At 36.7% G+C, this 11,284-nt stretch overlaps 3 long non-coding RNA genes across 5 annotated transcripts; 1 reads left to right on the top strand and 2 right to left on the bottom strand.

Annotated features, from left to right (window-relative positions):
- Positions 1–249: 249 nt before the first annotated feature.
- LOC136256210 (uncharacterized) lies at positions 250–3,755 on the bottom strand. Its single transcript, XR_010701376.1, has 4 exons — positions 3,603–3,755; positions 1,143–1,227; positions 468–796; positions 250–370 (listed from the first exon to the last, which is right to left on the bottom strand). It is a non-coding gene; the product is annotated as an uncharacterized lncRNA (long non-coding RNA).
- Positions 3,672–10,868, top strand: LOC136256208 (uncharacterized). 2 transcript variants are annotated; one of them, XR_010701372.1, is made up of 7 exons: positions 3,672–3,784; positions 8,010–8,162; positions 8,242–8,460; positions 9,124–9,250; positions 9,477–9,579; positions 9,626–9,722; positions 10,715–10,868. It is a non-coding gene; the product is annotated as an uncharacterized lncRNA (long non-coding RNA). The 2 variants fall into 2 exon arrangements; XR_010701373.1 differs by lacking the exon at positions 3,672–3,784 and having other exon boundaries at positions 7,921–8,020; positions 8,242–9,250.
- Positions 5,300–8,144, bottom strand: LOC136256209 (uncharacterized). 2 transcript variants are annotated; one of them, XR_010701374.1, is made up of 3 exons: positions 7,946–8,144; positions 5,997–6,197; positions 5,300–5,397 (listed from the first exon to the last, which is right to left on the bottom strand). It is a non-coding gene; the product is annotated as an uncharacterized lncRNA (long non-coding RNA). The 2 variants fall into 2 exon arrangements; XR_010701375.1 differs by having other exon boundaries at positions 7,960–8,144.
- Positions 10,869–11,284: the final 416 nt, after the last annotated feature.

Raw genomic sequence — 11,284 nt, 5'->3', positions numbered from 1 at the left:
CGTTATCCAATGCTAACAAGTACACTGTATAGCATAATAGTGTGTATGTACTGCTTGTTAATTAAAATTTAATTTTGCATCAATGCTAATATTTTATCCGATCTTTAAAATGTATCAAAGTTATTTATCCTGTATGTGTATCCAATTGAAATATCTACTTTCGCTAGTTGCTGACATTGTTAATTTTACTATCAGAAAGTTCATCACGTCACAAAATCTCACCTGGGTTGAGGATGTTTGCAAATGAGGTGGTGCAGAAGGGTTTCTTCAATATTCTGCCAGCTGTTCCAGCATGTACAGCATTAGATACCACTACTTCCCCTGATCAATCCTGAGTTGATCCCACATTCCATAGTGGCAGATGATCTGTCTTAACAATAATAAACAGACACTTGTACATATATATGAGATGGTAGTATGTACAGTACATATAGCACGTATTATACTTGTAGTGCGTAACATAATACCTGTATATACACTGTCTCGTAAACAGTGTAGTTGTTTTGATTGGCATAGTAGTAAATTCCACAATTTTACAGCTAAATCCTTCAACTGCACATATGTGCATTGCTCTGAACATCACGTTCCTCTCGTTTTGGTCGATGTGCAGTTTCTGACCAAAATAATCTGCCTGGTAGGTTCCAGGGTTTGTCATCCGAGCAACAGAGTGTCGGCAGGCTTGAGAGTACAGAGGCGAAACAAGCTTCAGAGACTCCCCTACTCTCTTCTCTCCAGCTTTGAGTCCTTCGGATGCCAATACCCTAGTCAATGTTCGACGTCCATACACTGGACCCACCTGGTTTTCAAATGTTAGACAAATCTGATAATACTAACAATGAAATAAACTAAACAATGTAATATTATTTGTTGTATTTTTTCATGTTAAGATAGATATAATATCACTTTATCACTTATCCAATCCAATTGCATATTACTCTATATACTAGCTAACTACCTGTTGAGCAACCTTGCCATGTGTAAAGGCTCATGATATTTTAAAAATTAAATTTAACTAATTCCAGTACTACATATTGCTGGGTTTGCACACTATGATATATTTAAATGTATAATACATTTATATACTGTATTAATGTCAATGAATGTCAAAAGATAAATTGACACAATGGAAAGAGCTAACTCACCTCACTGACAGCAGCGGTTACAATCCTATCTAATTCAGCTTTTGTGAGCCTGCTTGTATTGTGTATGTCTCTTTCACGACAAAATCTACAGAATGAAATAACTAGCTGACTGTATACGTATATATAAACTAATGCATTATGTCATCTTATGATCTATACATTAATCCAATCATTAAGTGAAGTGACAATGAGATTCATGGTAGGAAGAATTTAAAGCTGTTGTCGGTCCCATTATGGCTACCTAAATTTTTCAATCTGACTCTTTTTTAGTCTTTTAATAGATTGTCTTTATAGAATCTACATTACTCTCTCCATCATGTACTCACTTGCAAACCTTGCCATATGCATCCTACTTTGGTTTAAAAGGCATGTGGCGCACATCAATGATAGCTATACATGCAACCACATTTAACAACTATATTCGTATACATAGCTAGATGTTCTTCATGGTCATAATGTCCGGTGAGCCTTAGCTAACAGAGATAGAAATGTGATCATTCCATGTGACCAGCAAAAATCATACCTGTCTAGTCACTATTGAACAGCACTCGCCACCAGGATCAACAAGTTTGAGTGTGTAATTTCACTTTGACGACTTGATTTAATTCAAACTATGTAAAAATAATGCCTGACTTATTGTTAATAATATATTATTTCATCTGAAGGCTTTGTAACTACAGGGTTTTTGTCACATGGGAAGGAAGGGTCTGCAACAAAAAAAAAGCTGGCTGCTGATAAACCTTGTTGTACAAAACTCAACTTAGTTTGAGTTCTTACTTCAATTGATCAAGTATGTGCCAGATGTATGCACCCAAGTATTTGCATGATCATGGTAGCTATAAGTTTATTTATATTCCATGCTCAATGCACTGCAGACTAGTATGCATAAGTTCACACTTAGCTAGTTTTGTACCACCTACAATATCTGGTCTAGAAATTCATCCTGAGTTACATATTCTGTATTAATTATTTCAATAGCTAATATCCATTTCATATGTGTTGATAATGATAATGTGATGTGCATGACTGTTTTGTTACATGTATAATCTTTGTAACTATGTAAATGTTTGTAGCTAACCAGCACTGGGTGCTTCCATGTACATTAATAATAAATAAATATCAGGGGTGGATATAGGATTTTTCCAAATGAGGGGGGGGCGCGGAACTGGTTACAGACATAACAACACATGCACAGGTGACTGAGAAATAATTTTTGTGATGCTGAATGGTTATTATGCAGATATTAAGAGATCAAGTTCATCAATGCATAGTCATATGGTCATGACAATTTTGAAAATTAGGCTCTCTAAAGTGAATTTGAGAGTGGTTTCACCATGATATTTTTTTTAAATAGAGCAATATCATAACTATATGTGCTATAACTTATGACCTCTAATATTAAAAGCATCACATGCTTTGTGTCAAAAACCATGTATATACAAAATCTAGGGCTATAAGGAGCAACTATAAGTTGATAAAGCAAAGGTGGGGCATAACCCCTTAGCCTCCCCCTCCCCTTGGATCCGCCGCCCCTGAATAGAGTATAACTGACTGTTCAATTAGAGTATCTCGATCTTCAAAGAAAATGGAGTGAAGGGGGCTCGTTTTCACTCTTTAGATCCCTCTCTTAGAGATAAACAATGGTTTTATGGTGTTACAATATCACTTTGCACTGCTGTAAGCTGGTGCAAGCTTCCCGACTCAAATAATGATTTTAGCTAAAGCAGCCTACTTTGTGGTCGCATGCAGTTTTATTTTTCTCATTTAATGATGGTTTTCTCTCAAATCGACTGTGATTGTAATTATAAGCTTTATTAGCCGATCAGAACACCAGCACTAGTTGCTGGCATGCCATATAGCGGGCAGTGGAGCCATATAGCTAGCATGCTTAGCTAGCTACTGATTTAGTTATGCCATACCGTATATTGACTAGCTAATGCAGTAATAAATGAAAAAGAACACTGCTGCAAACCGATCCAAAGAGGAAACGCTCAGTCCTCTCTTGCCAGGAAACATGTGCTGTAAGTGAAGACTAAGTCCTAAGTGAAGACTAAGTCTTTTGTGGGTCCATCTCTCATTTTTTATTTTCTCCCTTATAAATGCTTCCATTTCGTCTAGCATTTCCCAGACATTATTGCAAGCTTATTACTATTATGAACTGTAGATCTTGCATGGTTTAGATAACTTATATATACTTGATAAGTGGTTAGATACCTACTTAACCCTTAAACCCTCATAATCCAGAAAACTGGATTTACACTTAATAAATACGCATGCTTTGCACAAAGCACTGTAACTTTCGGAGCGTCCATTCTATGGTTATGCAATTTATGTCATTCTACTCGTGATGTAGCAAGGGTCAAAATAATACCTAGAGATTTACCCGCTAACGCTAAATAGTGATGTCAAAACCAGCCGTGAAAACTTTTCTGTAAGAAAACACGCAAAACCTTTACATACCTTTATAAAATGGTCGATAACTCGATGGTAGCTGATCCTATCGCTTTGCAACAGCAACTCTTCGTGAAATTCTGCATCAGGCCATATATGACTCACGTGAGTAAACCCACAATCGAAATTAAACACGTGGCAAAAATTTTGGAACACGGAGATGTGACTCGTCGTTCACCGCTTCATATCAAGTAAGCCACTGTAGTTACAGTGTTTTAACCTTCTCCAAGTAGCCCAGTAAACACACTTTTAATCTATGTGTATTTGTAGGCTGTAAGAATTAAGTTACCCCACCTAGTGTCGCCATGTATGCCCATAATTATTGTGTAAACACGAAAAGTGTTCTGCGGGTTTAAGGGTTTTAATTGTGGTAACAACTGAATTCATACAAGTAACTAATGTGTCAATTTCTTGCCTACCTTTATATGGGCTAGCTAAAAGTTATTGGTAGCAATATAAGATAGCACAAAGTGCTGTACAGCCTTAATCCTGAAATAAATGAAATATAAATAAATGCAACCTTCCCTTCAGTGCTATTCATAAATGTGACTGGGCCTGCAAAAATAGGGCATGTGGGCACATTAAAATTACCTACTTTTTCAAACTTTGATGTTTGATAACTTCGTATTCTATTATTGTTTGGCCATGAAATGTTCAGCACTTATTAAGCATTTAGTTGGCTTTACAATATAAGTTACAGAGTGAAACTATTTTATCCCACTACTGAGATATGGGAAGTTATGTGGTGTGGTGTAGTTTGTGCCCACTTGCCCTATTATCGCAGGCCCAGTCACATTTAATGTTAAAAACATTAGCTAGCTAGCTAACAAAAGCAACTTGGTAGTGGGCTTAAAAATCGAAGAGGGTACAAGGAGTGCCCACTTCTTCAGCCATGTCCTTAAAGTTATATTAACAATATCAAGATACTGTATTAGAACAATCTAAACTGTCATAAAACAGTCATCTCTTACCATCATGCAATTAGCTTATATCCCCTTTATCACCCTAAATGTTCCCATTACATGCATGGTAAACAAAGTTGTGAGTATTTCTTATCCAAAAGATATATAAGCATAAGCATAATATTATGTCAAAACTGTTCAGAATACATCACCAACCAAATGCAATAAGATGCTATAGTTATGCATAAGAATTACTGAACATAAAAATTTAGAGTTATTAGGGGTTGGGGTTTGTCTGGGGTTGTCCCTGAATCTGCTTAGTACTTAAGCTAGGCATGCAAACTTGATCACTTTTTTCATCCACAAAATATGGAATTTGGATGCTGGCGGGAGGTCAATTTTTGTTATTCATTTTGAAAGAAAATGCTCCAAACTGTAAATTAAAGGTTAACTAATGCCTTCTTAAAAGTGATATTCACACTATACTCTTACTGAGCTGCTAAGTACATTTCTTGTGCTGTAAAGTGAAAGCCCATCTGAGCACGATACATGGAAACAAGACTAATATCAGCATTTGAGGAGGCCAGGTAAAAGTGATGTGCATGGGTCAGGGTGAGAAAACAATTAAACAAGTTTGCCCTGCATTACGTATAAATTCAAAGCCATAACTCCACCCATACTATTAGACTCATCAAGTGATGATATACTCTCATTATTGGTGATAAACCTCTAATCCAACATGGGTCTACAGATTGCAAACAAAAAAAGAAAATAAATTAAACATTATTTTTCTTAATTAGTCATCATCATTCACATTCTCTTTTTCTCTTTGTGTAAATTTTTTTAACACATTGTCCATCAGTGATGATCTATGTTAACATCATTATGAAATGGTTGTATATCTACAGCGAAAGATAGACAAGCACATAAAACTTTCATCTGACTTTCAGTTAGCCACCGCAGAATCTGACTGACCTCAAATATGCCTATTATCATCTTGTTCTTCAACATCTTGTTCTTCAACTTAACACTTCTCTTGTGCCAGAAAGCAAATTCTACTCTGGTACAGCCGCTGGACCACGGCGGTTTGTTGGCATATGGAAGTCACTGGCTATATTCTAGTTCTCGGACAATCAATTTACGAACTCTGGAACAATGTATTTCATTGTAAACAAGTGACAAACACATAGAATTATTCATATTGGTTGGCATCAATATTATCATCTATTTGGCATGAAGCAATTTGATTGGTGGCACTCAAATTCGAGTGATGTTTTTTTTTTTTTTACATTGAGTTTCCCCAGACCTTTTTTTCAGAGTAGGAACTCAATCGATATGCACTGTGAAGGTGAAAGGTGGTCTGGCCATGTGAGACTAAGTGATGTCACCATTTACATGCATAAGACAAACCTTAAAAATGAAAAACATTGTAATGAAACATGCCTGTCCAAATTTGTCTTCCAAATTCAGCATAGATATGACGGCATTAAGTTTTCCTTACTTGCTGGGCTATGTCAAAGTTGTAGTGAGCTGTTAGGCTTCTTGACATAGGAAGAGATTGCATGATGACAGGTGTTGGTCTGTATTCTTCTCCATCCATGAATAATGCCTTTATTTTGGTTCTGCTGTCCTTGAATTGTTTCTTGTAATAGTCACACTCCTCCTTAACTATCTTGAGATGTCTTTCAGCAGTTTTGATGGCCTACACATAAAAATTTAACTTGACCTGTTATAAGTACAGTAGTTATCATTCTCAAATAAAAATATTGCACTTCCATGCTTAGGTCATGTATTATGAAACATAATAGTACATTATGTGGAGCATGGGGACCTACCTTTAGAAACCAATAGTAAAAGAGTAGCCATTGTACAGTACCTACTACATTAAAATTGTAGAGAAACTCTAGGCATAAGCACTACCAAATTTTCTGCTGATATACACAATAGCTACACATAATATTCTAGCACACCCACTCTTTTCCCGTGTTGCAAGAGGTATGATACACTTCCAATAGACAAGTTGTGATATCACCCTGTAGGAATGTGAGGTGTTGATAAGGTGGTAAAAATTTTGATCAGTTTCCATTCTTCTGCACTTTTCCAGTCAATACCTCAGTCCCATTGTGTTATACGTCTCCCCATACATGTTTGCTTCACACACTATGATAGTACATCTCTATGTCTAATGGCCATGCAATTTTACAAGCAATTAGAGTGTATTTATACTTGTATTGTACTCGTAAGCTATGATCTACATGTCAGTTGAAAAAGTGCCCAAACATCATTTAAATCCCCCTTCCTCCTGCCCATAAGTTTGAAAGACCTGTTTTGCCTCCCCTGAAATTATTTCTAGAAAAATTCCTGCTAATAGTTGTTTTGATAATTGATGGCTAATTGATTTATAAATTAATTGAAACTAAGAGCCCTAGTCAATACCAATGTATTGGAACAGATTGGTATCGGCAATACTAAGCTGTCGATACCACCAGAGGACACTCATCTCATGTACTGTATCTTCAACCATCCCTGACTACGTTTCCAGTAGGGAATGAGTTGGCTGGGCTAACAAAGTAGCAAATAATTATGTGTTTAACCTGCTACATTGGCTTCGTGTGTATTCTAATAATTAGAACTCATGAATTCTTAGTAAAAATTGCCAGTGCAGTTATTCCTCAGAAAGAAGCAAGTTTTATGGAGTTTGCAGTAATATACAATGTGTAAAAGCAAAGCACAGATGTTAATTTGTAGGAGTCTGACTTTTAAATGGTGATAATACTTGTCTAGGCTCAGTGTTTATTCGAGGATTATTTTTTTGGGGTTGACTCAATCTGGAGTTATCCCCCCTTTCTGTGTAAAGGTGAGATCTTAATTCAAGTGATCACAAAGTTAAGTTCACAGCCAGTATAATTTTTTGAGATCAAGTTGAGCAACTTGTTGGCAATCATGTCATTGTATCTTCCAATTAAGTATTGATTGCTTCTGAAACTGTTAGGGGGTTATCCTGCCTAACAACTCTTGATTAAACGCTGTCTAGGCTTCAGTGCTTAAAATTAGTATCGGTGTTGGCAAATTATTTGCTAAAAATATTGATATCGGAAGTATCGGTAAAGGTGGTATTGGTACATCTCCAATTTTAGTAAACAATAAAGTTAGTAAAAGTGTCGTATGGCTTCTTAAACTGAACAAACAATTTTGTTCTCAAACTAGGACTGCCACAAACCATATTAGGAATGCAAACAATATCCTTCAATCATGTGTAAGGGACTGACCTATACATGTTTTTTTTTGTTGCCATTTAAGAAGGCATGTCATACTCATGCTAATCTACAGTGATGAACAAACTAGGTACATTAATCTTTGGAATTGAGTTACATGAAAGCCAGCATGCATTGCAGTCCTCAGATCGATGTCACTTTCTGCCCCCATAGCAGGTGTATACTAACAGACTACCTGTGATTTTTCACCTTCACATCGATTCATTGATCTTGTAATCATTGCACTATTTTGGTGACAGGTCCAGCACAGGTCAGACATTGGCTTCCCTATGATATGAGGCAGAAGTGTCTTCCAGTATCTGCAAAATGTTGATAGACCGACTGATAACATGCCACTGACTATACATGATTCATCATAAAGGGTGTTCTGGCATTAGAAAATTTAAAATAAAGTAAGTCATCAACTCTACAGTGTTACCTTTTTGCTTATGCTTGATGGCAATATCTTAACATCGTTCCGCTTGTATCCAGGAATCCGTGCAGGAAGAAGGATGCCATTTTCTTCAGGGTAATTGCTGATAAAACAGACTATATGCTGGAAGACCTCATATGGAGTGACATTGGTTGGAAACTTCCCAGTACATGAATGCTCAAGCCATCGAATATCGGTGATGCAGTGATTTTTAATGCCAGCAGTCTCTCCTTGCTGATCCCGTGAAGAAATCTAAAGGTTTGCTGGCACACTTTACGGTCATTATGCATGTATGTTGTGTGTGCCCTTTGTCTTTCTTCAATTGTGTGTCCACCATCTGTGATGTGCTCTCCGTTGTCGGTCAATGCCATCATAGCTCCAGTAAGTGCCATGTCAAGGTCCTTGTGATTCAAAAGATCAGCTTGGGCACGATGTGATATATAATAGTGCAGAGAAAAGAAGTTGCTAGAAGTGGAACTCTCAATAGTGTAAGGCCAAGCCAGTATGTATAGCCCTGGAAAACTCTAGAACTGTGAATAATAGTGTTGTGCAATTTTAAAAATTTGGTGCAAAAGTGTAGTGTATTGATGTGGCTATCCATTTATGGTGAAAAGTCAACTGCAAGGTTGTGTGCGTAGATCGAGGTTTTTGTAAAATCTGGTCACATATACTTATAAAGATACTTAGATGCTGAGATACTTAACTTTATGTTGGAGTGTTTTGGACTACAGTGGAACCTGTCTTAACAACCACCTCTATGGTAAGACCACCTCTCTAAAAAGGTCAACTTTAGATTTATCTACTGAAGAAGGTATAAACTAATTCACCCATCTAAAACATAGAAATGTTAGCCCGAGGCTGACCAGCTTAGACAGGTTCTACTGTATTTAGTCTTTGTGGAAGATTCCATTTTATATGTAATCACATTTGCTTTTTCTCAGGAGGATCTACTGAGGCAGGTACAAACAGAGAGAGATGAGTTAGCAGCCAGGCTATCAGTAGGACACAGTAGGTAATATCTCAACAAGATGATAGAACTGAACTTGTTGAGCATGATGACACTCAAGGGTAGTAGTAGCTCTTAACTAAATAATGGGACCTAAAAATCTACTAGGAAATTCTTGAACACAAACACACATTTGTTAAAATTGTAACTCTCTCCCCTTGAAAAATAACCATAGCTACCTTTATAAAGGTTGTTTCTCTTTCAGCCATTTCTGGTACTATTGATTTGGAATCCCTAGTACAGTGTTACATATGTAAATTTGAATTATATGTACTATAATTCACACAGAAACGTTTCAGTCAGCTCATGACAGAGAAAGCTGATCTGTTACATCAGTTACAACAGTACGAACATGTTAATGTCCAACTGGCCAATGAGACAGAGACAATAGGTAAGTAATTTGTAGCAGTCATGTTTTAATGGTGTGCATGTTTTAGGAGAGTATATACTACTGTATCAAACCCAAAGAGAATCTTTAAAGAATAAATTTGAAAAGAAGGATCAACTGATCCAGGATAAAAAAAAACATTACAGGTACAAATGTTGTTCAGTTGTCTGTACACAGTACACAGAGCCTCTTTATAAATATGATGATATTTTACTAACCTCTGTTAGAGAGCAAGCTAAGTTTCTGCTTGCAAAAGTTCATCACAGCAGTTACTGTGGCGATACTATTCTCAATTACTTTAGTAATGTACTACAATCTAGCAAAAATCCCATTTCTCCAAGGCGTTGGTGAAATAATTCTTCTTCAATTATAACCTGATCAAAAGTTCTGGTATACAGCATGGCAACAATGTGACATACTGCAATTTGTGTCATTGTTTTTAGTATACTGGCATGCAAAACTCCTTCTGTGTATTGCAGACGATGTCATTTCTCCCTTGATAGATTACTACACCTTGCTCTTTGGGAATCTGTTAACTTGCTCTAATAGTAGATACACTTCCCTAAAGTAATCAAAACATTCTAATTGAACAATCACTGTTTTTCACATAATTTTGGAGTGCTGCATTTTACTGGTTAACAACAGCCATTATTATATCACGTGGTTACTATGCAAAAGTGGCTACAATATGAGCTTTTATGGCAGCAGCTCATGAGATTTTCAAACGACTGACCTTGTTTAACCATCCTATCTACTCAGCTCATCTCAAAAATACTATATCCTGGCTTTTAACAGCTTTTTCTTCTCAAACATATTGCATCAGCATATTCAGATGCAACACATTGCTAGGCAGTACTTGTGACAATACTTCAAGGTTATGCAGTAGGAGGGGCAGGTTTCGACCAGTAAAATACGGTAGTTATGGATTCACTCTACTAAAGACTTGACTATCAGATTGCACTGTCCACTTATTGCTATGATGTACACTGATTGTGTTTCGTATGAGCTGTGCATAGAATAACTCCATGAAGTGTGTACCCTGTGAAATAGTTGTGGTTGCAACCTGTTGGTGGAAACTTTTTTGATGAATATTATTTGATAATCCTTGTTATTATTGCAAGTACCCCACACATTTTAGAAACCTGCCTACTTGTCTGCCTGATGCCTTCAGATCAGATGGTACAGAGCGGTTACAGTGGAATCAGTTCTGCTGAAGCTAGTGAAGCAAAGGATAACTGTAGTTGTGCAGCAATACGTGTGTGATAATTTACGCCAATTTCCCAGAGTGGAGAAGCAGCTTCAGTAAGTGTATGAAGTTTTATACAAAGTGCTAGCTATTGCAAATTTCTTTTCCATATTGATGTGTCTAACACTTGGGGTACTTGGAGCTACATCATTGCCTTGAAGTGGAAGCTACTGTACAGCTGAAGCTTCTACCACTGGTGGTATTGGCTCAACGTCCTCAGAACCCTATGGTGGTGAATCTGCTCAAAGTGTGACAGCTTAGTTGAAGGTTTCATCATGGATTGGACGGAATTTGACAAGCGCCTATTTTTAAGTGTACAGAATAAATTTTGCTGTAAATTATTATACAAATACTTTGATTGTGCCTATGATCAATAAATATTATGTACTAGAAAAAATAGCAAAGATTTAACATTGTTGGTAGCTCGGATGGGAGCCAGTGAAATTTAGTAAGCTTAAGGGT

This window comes from Dysidea avara, chromosome 5, assembly GCF_963678975.1.
Source record: "Dysidea avara chromosome 5, odDysAvar1.4, whole genome shotgun sequence".
Lineage (NCBI taxonomy): Eukaryota > Metazoa > Porifera > Demospongiae > Dictyoceratida > Dysideidae > Dysidea > Dysidea avara.
Note: the sequence above shows the minus strand (reverse complement) of the source record. Positions and strands in the feature narration are given on the sequence as shown.